Below are 11,122 nucleotides of genomic sequence, written 5' to 3'. Positions count from 1 at the left end.
TTACTGCTTTAGATTCTATCTACTTTAGATGACAATGCTTTCTAGGTCATCCCTCTATGCTCCCCACAAAAGAAACTCCACAGCCACATTTCATACCATCAGTTTCCAAGGCCACAATCTCTTCATCTCAGCTAGGCCATTACTTTGCATACCCCACTGAGATTTGGCAAGGTACATAGACTAAGTCAAGAGAGTGACCTTGAGAGGTCTTTTTAGTCCATTCACTGCCTAAGCATCCCAAACTACTTGGGATCCACACTAGAACTGTACCATGCCACTATTCCTGTCCTCAACTAAATATCTTGCTTCATTGCTTATCCTGGCCCTTGGGTTTCACCCACGGTGGGATAGGCATTTAAGAATAATAACACTTATTTTTGCTGCAAAAGCTTGTGAATATCTCAGCCTGTGAAACTATTAGTGGATTTCTAAAGCAGCTTATGGAGTCAGGAAAATGGAATAAGGAGAGTTGGGTTTCTAAAGAAGATAATATAAGCAGAACAATCTTTTCAGGCCAGGAAAGGTTAATGGCAGCACAGTGCTTTATATTGGAAAAAAAATGGGAAAAGTTTCTTCCCTCTTTTCCTTTCCCCTTTCCTTCCTTCCTCCATCCCTCCTTTCCTTTCCTTTCTTTTCCCCTTCCTTCCTTCCTTCCTTCCTTCCTTCATCCTTTCCATTCTTGCCCTTCCCTTCCTCCCTCCCTCCCTTTGGCCTTCCCTTCCCTTCCATTTCCTCTTCATTCCAACTTTAAAAATAAGTTTATTACAAATGGGAATAAAGGAGATGTCCACTCCCCATCACCCTCCCTATTCCTCCCCCCTCCAACTTGACAGTTGGGGGTCCATTTTCTTGGAGTGATGAATTACATCTGGACAGAAATGAGAGGCCAGGAAGGATATGAGAATTATATCTTCCCCTGTGAGCCTAAAATGCATGCCTGGATGTTACCATAGTAACTTTCTAGTACCGAGACTCCAATCTACAAAAGCCAATGTGATACTTCTCTAGTGACCTCCCAGTTCCACATGCTTTAATATTTTTAAGCAGTTTTAATGAGATATATTAGCATAACATACAATCCATCCAAAGTGCTCAATCAATGGCTTTTAGTATAATCACCACAATTAATTTCAGAACGTTTTCAGTACTCCAGGAAGTAAAACCTTAACTGTTACCTCTCAATCCCTCTATCCTTCCCCAGTCCTACAAAAGCACTAGTTTAATTCTGTCTTAATAGGTTTATTTATATTTATATTTTATACAAATGGAATCATGCCACATATAGTACTTTGTGTTTGACTTCTTTCACTTAGCTTATTGTTTTTTTAATTACTATTTTTTTCACTAGAGAAATGTAAGTTTACAGAAAAACCATGTAAAAAAATAAGATTCCTATATACCCCCTATTGTTGACATATTATTTGACTATTTGACTAATATTAGTTTATTTGCATGAACGTAGTACCTTTGTTACAATTAATGAAAGTATATTAAGATATTACTGTTACCTGTAGTCCATAATTTGCGTTGTGTATTTTTTCCAATATAATACCCTATTATCATTTTTAACAGTTTTATTCTCATATCACACAATCCATCCAAAGTATATAATCACAGAGTTGTGTATTCATCACCACAATCAATTTGAGAATGCTCTCATTGCTTCTAAAAAATCCTATACCCTTGTAACTCCCTATTATTAAGACTAAGTATTCGTATAGTACCTTTGTTACAATTAGTGCAAAAATACTAAATTACTGTAAACTGTAGTGGAGAGTCTACATTAGTTGCAATTTTTCTCCATGAGCTACACTCATATTAACAGCTTGTAATAGTGGCATACATTTGTTCTGAGTCTGGGTTTCATGTTGACTATCTCAGCTCTGAAGCAACTATCCTCCTAGCGTCTGCATCTATTTTCTGCTTTCTCTAAAATGTTTCTGCTTTTAAAGGAGTCCAGTAAACTAATCAAGATTATGTGGCGTCACACCTCCATCTAATCAAAAGACCACAGCCACAACTGGGCAAGCCACTTCTTCGTGGATATAATCTCATCAATTGCTTCTCGGCCTTTTGGCTAAGATCAAGTGTTATATCTGTTCTTATCAGTTTGATATCTGATATGTCCAATATCCGAGGACAATATATTAAATAGATTTTTGGCGTTGGGAGATGGAATAGGAGCTTGCTCCGTCCACTCCACGCATTGACCTGGTATTGCAGTATTTCCAGGAACGGTGTACCCCACCCTCGGGGGGAAAATAAAGGTATAAAAAGTCAGAAAAAGAAAAATTTTTGCCCTACAATATTGATTCAAGATCATAATGGCTGCCCCACACAAGAATGGATTAGGATTAAAGCATGGATTTCTGGGGTACATATTTTCAAACATGCACAGTTACCCTTACTGAAATTCTTCTTTTCTACCCTCTTCTCCAAGTCTGTGTCTGCTATGTTTTTCTTTCAGGCTTTAGCACTACCTTTAGTATTTCTTGTACGCCAGATCTCTTGTTGAATAACTCTCTCAGTTTCTGTTTATCTGTAAATATTTTTAAATCTCCTTCATTTTTGAAGGGCAGTTTTATCAGATGAAGAAATCTTGGTTGAAAACTTTTCTCATTCAGTACTTAAATATATCTTACCTCTGCCTTCTTACCTCCATGGTTTCTGATGAGGAATTGGCACTTAGACTTGTGCATCCCTAGTATGTGATAAATCTGTTTATTCTTGCTGCTTTCCGAATTCTTTGTCTTTGGCATTTGACATTTTGATTAGCGTATGTCTTGGTGTAGGCCTGTTAGAATTTATTTTCTTTAGAGAATACTGCACTTCTTGGACATATATCTTTGTGTCTTTCATAAAAGTTGCAAGATTTTCAGCCATTATTTATTCAAATATTCTTTCTGCCTCTTTTCCCTTTTATTTCCTTCTGGGACACCCATGACATGTATGTTTGTATGCTTTGTGCTGTCATTCAACCTGAGACCATGCTTCATTCTTTCCTTTTATTTTGCATGGGCAGGCACTGGAAATCAAACCCAGGTTTCTGGTATGGCAGGTGAGAATTCTGCCACTGAGCTGCTGTCACACTGCCCTCTTTTCTTTATTTGTACTTTTGTCTGTAAGGTTTCAGTTGTCCTCTCTTCTAGTTTGCTGATTGTTTTGCTTGTTCAAATTTGCTATTGTATGCCTCTAGTATAGTTTTAGTCTTTTCTATTGTACCTTTTATTCCTATAAATTCTGTTATGTTTCTTTTCATACTTTCAAATTCTTCATTATGCTTACTGTCTTTTTAATATCCTTTATCTCTTTAGCTCTATTTTCTCTTTTATCTATGAATTGATAAAGAGATTAATTTGAATGTCATTGATTAGTTGTTCCAAATTCTGTACTTCCTTTGAAGTTCTGATTTGTTCCTTTGACTGAGCCATATCTTCCTGTTTCTTGTATGTCTTGTCATTATTTTTCTGATGTCTATGCATCTGGTTATCTTGATGACTTTATTCTGAAGGTCAGTTTTCCACTCTTGCCTAATATTTTATTGTCGATTGACCTTGGGTTAAAACTCTTCTTTGAAACTTGGTTCAACTTATTCTAGAACTTTTCAATTGTCCATGTTTAACTGAATAGATTTGTTTAGCTCTTCTTCATCTGATTCTTGTTGTAGGTATGTGTTACAATTTTTAAGGTTGCTCTATTTGTGCAAGTGTTTCACTCCCAGGGGAAAGTTCTTTTCCTCTGTTCCTTCTCCGGGAATGTTTATCTGTTCTCTTTATTTTTGTTTTCCTTCTATTGTTGTTTTTTTTAATGCTCTTTTTGTTGCCTCTAGCAACTTTTGCCTGGAGGACAGATTCTGAGAGAAGGTTCACCCTGAAGAGCACTTTCCCAAGTCAGTATTTCCCAGCCAGAACAGGCCAGGGCCCTATGAAGGGAGTGCAGACTAGTTCCAATGAGCCTCAAAGTGAGGGTCAAGAAAGACACCCAAAAGCGTTTTTGAGGGCTCTCTGCAGCTGTGCTTTTCAGGACTCCCCAGCAGTTGGCTCTCTTCATCAAACTTCATCATAGCCCTAAGAAGGCCCTGTGTATTTAAACCTCCACCACCTTTGCCCGTATTGTGTGGTGGGGTGGGGGGGCTTGAATCAATGCCTATGGTATTCCCTGTTTAGGGCAGGCTAAAACAGTGGTTCAGAGCCAGGACCCAGTGATCTAAATGTGCCTTTCAACAGCCATGATCAGTACTTGGCCATGACCTCTCACACCATTCTTGGGGAGAATGTCTTCCACATCCCTCTCTGTCTGCAGCAGCTAGCTAGGGACTGGATCTGAGGTGGCCCATCTTGAGAGGGGGTGGGCACTTGCAGTTCCCAGAGAGTAAGTTACTCACAGGTTTTTACTGAAGTTTCTCAGTCTCTTCATCATGTTATTCCCTGAATACTGATTAATGCTCCCCTGGCCTCTGGCGACCCAGAATAGCTGTTTCAGATAATTTCTTCCTTTCCACTAGCTGTTTTTTGAGGAGTAATGAGACATGGATCTGCCTACTCCATCATCTCCCTAGAAGCTCCCATCTCATTTCTTAGTCTTTGATGGCTTCATGAAACCTCAGCAGCCCTTGAGTATCTAGCTACTACCATAGTAACTGTAAGTATTGTAAAACTTGTGTTTTCACATTCATGTGGTACTTTGTTTTGTTTTCCAGCAGATCAGCACCAACACTTATATTTTCTCAGTCTTTTTAGTCAAAACTATTTGCCAAGACTCTAAATGCCAAAGAGGCCATATCTTATGTACAGACCACTCTCTCCTAGAAGGATCCTCCTTGACTAGATAACCCTGGTTTCACTGCCATTTCTGTGGTAGCAGTTAGGTAGTTATGGGCTGCCCAAGCTCAGCGCAGCAATTGAAGTTCAAGAAATGAGATGCAAGTGGGCTCTCACTTTTACTAATTCACATGTTGGTTTATTTTTATGTCATGGTGACTGTTTGCACTCTGAACTTCACAGAGAACATCACCAAGTTGTTTGCTATAAATGAATGAATAAATGAATGAGTGGATAAGTATTAGAAAGTAAGTGTAAAATACACTCTTAAACTTCTCCTACAAAAGTAAGTCATCCAGCCACCTTCCTCCAGGCAGAGGACATCCCAAAAGGAATTATGTCCTTACTAGTAAGGTTGAAAATCTTTTCATATATTTAGTGTCCAGTGGATTTCTTGTTCAGTCAAAGCCCATTTTTTCCCCATTGTATTGTTGTTTTCTTTGTACTTATTATATATTGTGGATGCTAATCCTTTTGTTAGTTATATGTATTACCAATATTTTCTTCCACTCTATGGTTTGTCTTTTCACTATTGTGTTTTGCTGTGTAGGGGCCTAATTTTAATATATTCAATTTATTAATATTTCATGGTATCATTTACGTTTTTATATGTTTTATTTAAGAACTCCTTCCATACCTTCAACTTCATTTATTCTCTTTTATTTTCTTCTAAAGTGTTTACAGTTTTGCTTCTCACATTTAGGTCTTTATTCTTCCTGAATATATATATATACATAATATATATATAAATTCTATATATATAATATATATATAATTATTATGTTATGTATTATAATGTTAAATTTTATATATATATATAATTTAACATTAAAAAAACTTTTATTGTGAAATGTAACATATATACAAAAAAAGCAGTAAATTTCCAAGTACATTTTAACAAGTAGTTATAGAACATATTTTGAAGTTTGGTATGGGTTATAGTTCCACGATTTTTCATTTTTTCTTCTGGCTGCTCCAAGACACTGGAGACCAATAGAAATATCAATATAATGATTCAGCAATCATGCTCATCTGTTAAATCTCATCTTCTCTGTTATACTCCTCCTTCCCTTCAGAGAACATATATACATAAAGCAATAAATTTCAAAGTACATCACAACAATTAATTGTGGAACAGATTTCAGAGTTTGGTATGGTTTATAATTCCACAATTTTAGTTTTTTATTTCTAGCTGCTCTATCTTTGTGGAATATTTAAAATGTATGCATCGTATGAAGACACGAATCAGACTTCTTTTTTCATATGACTATCTTGTTTTTCAGTCACTATTAATTATTAGCTCATTCTTTCCCCATTAACTTACAATTACACCTCTGTCATATATCAATTATTCATACATGTGGTCCTACTTCAGCTCTATTAATCACCTTTTCTATCTCTGAGTCACTTTAGCTTTATAGTAAGACTTGCATTTTGATAGGACAGTTTGCTACATCCTGTTCTTCAAATTATCTCAGCTGTTTTTGGCATTTCCATATGAATTTTAGGAATATTTCATCAAGCTTCATAAAAATTTTTATTGGATTTTCCTTGTATTTATAGATGAATTTTGCAAAAATTGACATCTTTATGATACAGTCTTCACATCTATGATACAATTTTTCCTGTATTCACATTTATAAATATCCCTTCAGCAATGTTTTACAATCTCCTAAATGAGAATTTTTCTACCTTGGTATTACTGACATTTTGTACCAGGATAATTTTTTACTGTGGGGTACTGTTCTGTGCATTTGTGGGATGTTTAACAACATCTTGGTCTCTACTCATTAATGCCAGTAACCATCCCCAGTCATAATAATAAAAAATGTCTCCAGGCATTATCAAATATTCCCTGGGGGGGCAAAATAATCCCTGGTTGATAACCACTGTTCTAATAAAAACCTTAGAAATCTTGTACTTTATAATTTTTGTTGCTATTACGAATGTGATCACTTATTGTACTAAACTATGTGACTAGTTATTCCTAATACATGGACAGTTAACCAGCTTTTGTATGATGATTCTGCTTTTGCCAGTCTCGCTGGATTTTTTCATTAATGGTCTTATTGACTTGTGTCAAAGAGACTATATCCTACTCTCAACTTTACTACTAATTATTTGGCTCTGTTTCATAGGAAGCAACAGATCTTGGAAAGTGACTAGCATCACTAAGCTTCAGTGTTCTCTTTGGAGAGAGGTAAATTATAATATCTAATTCACAAGGTTGGATTCTTGTGAAAATTTTAACAAGAAAGTGAATGTAAATAGCCTAACACAAAGTAGAGACCCCAAAATTCTAGTTCCTCTTTCAAATCTCTTTTCTCTAAAATTTTGCCTGACAAGGAGTAGATACTTAGTAAAGGTCAATTAAAATTACACATACACATGCTGAAAAGTCTTCTGACCATCCAAAGCCCCAGGTTATACTAGGGCATTGCTTTAGTGATTAAGCCACAACTTCATTTGTTTTCTCTTCTTCAGGAAGAGCATACTATCCCTTTCATTAAAGAAATCCAAATCGTTAGGTGGTGGTGGCTGTTCTGTGGGAGGTACCCACTTGGGTGAGCCCAAATTTATCTTTCGTTTCAGGTAAGATGTATGCGCTTTACATGATTCATTACAGATATTAAAGATGTCAGAGGTAAAAATAGCCATTACAATTATATGGCTTTAAGGTATTTTCCAAAAGAACCATATCTGTCATCAGTTATGAGAGCTGACCAAATGTGCACAATGACAGACAGCTGGTTCTCATTCATATTAAGTTCCTCTCAAGCAAAAGGAATGTTAAGGCAATCTGGCCTCATATTATGTTGATTCTAAAGTAATTACATTTGTTATTTCCTGGCTATGCAGTAAATCAAGCAATGGCAAGTAGCTGGAGACTATTAAATACGACCATGTGTTGTGTTGAACCCTCTTCTACTTCAAGACAAATAATGTCCAGTACAGGTGTGGGGGAGGGGACAGATGAGAAACAAACTTATGTTTTTAAGAAGAAAGGGAAACCATGTAGAAGCAAAACTTACAAGAAACAAAGATGTCCTTTAAGGCATGTGGGGTCACAGGAATGGAAGACCTACTGCTGTTCAAGAGACTCACTCTCTGTTCTCAGTCCATCTGCTTCCCAGGCAGCTGGTTGCCTCCCCCAAACATACCTGCTATCCCAGCACTTTATTATGCTGTGGCTAGGCTGGCCATTAATTAATGTCTAAAGTACAGGGGTACTTCTGATTTCGTTACAGTTAGGAACTGTAGAGTTAGGAACTGTAGGGTTCCTAACTCATTCATATAAAAGACCAAATACTTTTAGAATCCTTTAATAGACTGATTGCCTAAAGGCTACATTCAGAAAGAAATCTAATAATAGACACTAAATTATTTTGTTGTCTAAAAGTCTCTGTTCAAAATGTACGTAACTCTTCTTTTTGCCTGTGATCAGACCTCCCATTAAAACCAGTTTCCTAAAGTGTTGTCAGGAGAGTAAAGTTGAATAGCACTTTTTAAAGCCTCCTCCCCTTAAACACAGAAGTGCCTAATAATAAAATTAACATCATGGACTCTAAATATTTTTTTTTTCCTGTAGACACTAGGGATTTAACTATCAATTATTAATGCACTGGGGAATAAAAATTTTGGAAGGGTTTAAGGAGAAGCTGCCTGGAGGCCCGAGGAAAAGACAACTTCTTTAAGTCCTTCCCCACTCTGTGCACAATTCTTGAGAGAGTGCACAAAGTGAGTCCATGTGGATGGGAGGTAGCCTTGGAAGCATGGCTTTCGATCAGTTTAGGGTAGCTTGGTGTCAGCCACCATGAAGCGATCTAACCCAATGGGGGAAACTTCCACTTGAAATCTCTTCAGAGAATTTGGGTCCTTCTCATTCTTCTCCTTATGATGTGCTTTAACTGGGCCAGCATTTGTCAAAGTTGCTTAGCTTGTAGCTCGTTAGATTTCAGTCAGGGAACTTGAACTCAGAAATGACACAAACATGAGAGAAAGAGAGAATGAGAATGGGAAATGTCACATGGAAAAACAAATTCCAGAGCATTTTATTTTCTCACTGTAATCTGGTGCTAGCTGGTGAAACACTCCATTTGGAAGGATTCTACAAGGAGAAAACAAGTTAAGAAAAAATAATTCTACTTTCCTATTTCTTATGAAAAATTGTATCAGTCCACTAAAACACAAGGAAAATGTAGACGAGACTGTTTGTGTTAAGGTTACCCCTGCAGGTTAATTTACTTCATCTCCTCCATTTTATATTTTCTAAGTGGGTTAGAGACTGCTTATTAAGGGGGATGAATTTTTGTTTCCTTATTTTTGGGAAGCAGTTGAGGCTCCAAAATACTCACTCAGTAAATTTTTTTTAAAGTTAAAAAAAAAACAGGTGTGTTTGAGTATGCAAATGGAAAGAAAAATAAATACATAACTTACGTAATAATTATAAAGAAATATGTAATATTATATATTTAGAGTGGATCCATGTATCTATTGCCTTTAGCAAATTCAGAATACAGATAATGTACAACGTTCTTTGAGGAAAAGTGGAATAGAGGAGCCCACATAAAATGGCTTGGAACAATGCCATATTTTTTTTGGTCACGACGTTTTCTTAGTCTTTTATTAGTATGAAGATGTCACAAACATCTCAGTCAATACTGGGAGACTAACATCCTGCTCTACACATCCCACCATCCCAGTTGTTCTTGCAATAGGATCCACATGCTCATTTCCCCAACCTAGGGGACATCCACTGCCCATTGTAATAACCTCAGCTAGATGAGAATCCAGATTCCCATGCCAGTTTTATGATTCACTACCTGTGTGACCTTAGGACCCCACTTCACCTCTTAGGACCCCCATTTCCCTCATTTGCTTGGGAAAATGTAGTTGCTTAATAGTTTTCATTAATTAATTAGTGAGAGTGATTTTGAATAGGGTCTTGGAGATATAAAGTCTCTACAATACCCATTCAAAAATTCTCTATTACCATTTTCCACTCAGTAAAACCAATAGGTTTTTAGTGTCTTAGCTAAAAAGCAGTTATATCCACTGAGAACTTAAGAATATTCAAGAAATGCAAAGAAAGATGAAGTTAGATTTTAGAATAAAATTCTTAAATTTTTATTTCTAGCTTTAGGGATTTGAGCTTATATAATAATAACAAGAATTACTGGTTATTGCGCAGATGGCATCTTCGCACAATTTTCAAAATGATTTAAACAATGCATCTTTCCCCCAGTAGGATGCAGCCTTGCTCCAGGGCACATGGCCTGGGGAGCAGAGCGCAGGATGAATTTCGGCCCCACAAATTCTCTCTGTAGGAAACATTTTTTAGGGTACTCCTGTACAGGGCACTTGTAAAATTAAAGTGTGGTAGCCCAAATAGTATCATTCATGTAACAACCCCAGGTCATACATAAACCATGTGCCATTAGGGAAATGATGGTACCACCTTCACAGTACTTAAAAGTACAGTTCAATTTAGGATTAGTTCAGTGGTCTCCAGAATGGGGTACTCTGAAGAAGAGGTAATATGATCTGTAAGGACACAGAAATAACACAGTGAAAATTGAATTTGCCTTGAGTTTAAATGAAAAGAAATTAAGCTTCACTAATTTTTAAAATAGGAATTAACACTGACATTCTTCTGTTATAATATATTTGTCAGCTCGGTTAGGAGGTATCTTTTTAAAAATATATATATATATATTTGGAATTTTTATTATTTTTCAAAAAAGAGTTGTAAACTTACAGAAAAATCATGTATAAACTACAGAGTTCCTGCATATCCCCCTATTATTAATGCCTTGCATTAGTGTGGGGCATTTGTTGCAATTGATGAATGAAGATTTTTATAATTGTATCATTAACTATAGACCATGGTTTACTTTAAGGTTCACTGTTTATGTGGTACGGTCCTATGGATTTTTTATAAAATTATTCATGCAACCTAAAATGTTCCCTTTCAACAACATTCGAATATATAATTAAGTGTCGTTTTCACAATTTTGTGCTACCATCGCCACCATCTATTATCAAAACTTTTCTGCCATCCTAAATAGATATTCAGTATAATTTAAGCATTAACTTCTCATTCCCAACCCACAGCCCCTGGTAACCTATAGTCTAGTTTCTGACTCTATGAATTTGCTTACTCTAATTATTTCCTATCAGTGAGATCATACTATATTTAACATTTGGTTTATTTCACTCAACATGATGTATCCAAGGTTCATCCATGTTGTTGCATGTATCAGAACTTCATTCCTTTTTATGGCTGAATAATTTTTCATTGT

General features: G+C 36.1%; 1 non-coding gene across 1 annotated transcript; it reads left to right on the top strand.

The window, feature by feature from the left end:
- The first annotated feature begins 2,057 nt into the window (after positions 1-2,057).
- LOC143678612 (U2 spliceosomal RNA) lies at positions 2,058-2,248 on the top strand. Its single transcript, XR_013173391.1, has one exon. It is a non-coding gene; the product is annotated as a U2 spliceosomal RNA (small nuclear RNA).
- The last annotated feature ends 8,874 nt before the right edge of the window (positions 2,249-11,122 follow it).

Source organism: Tamandua tetradactyla, chromosome 3 (assembly GCF_023851605.1).
Source record: "Tamandua tetradactyla isolate mTamTet1 chromosome 3, mTamTet1.pri, whole genome shotgun sequence".
Lineage (NCBI taxonomy): Eukaryota > Metazoa > Chordata > Mammalia > Pilosa > Myrmecophagidae > Tamandua > Tamandua tetradactyla.
Note: the sequence above shows the minus strand (reverse complement) of the source record. Positions and strands in the feature narration are given on the sequence as shown.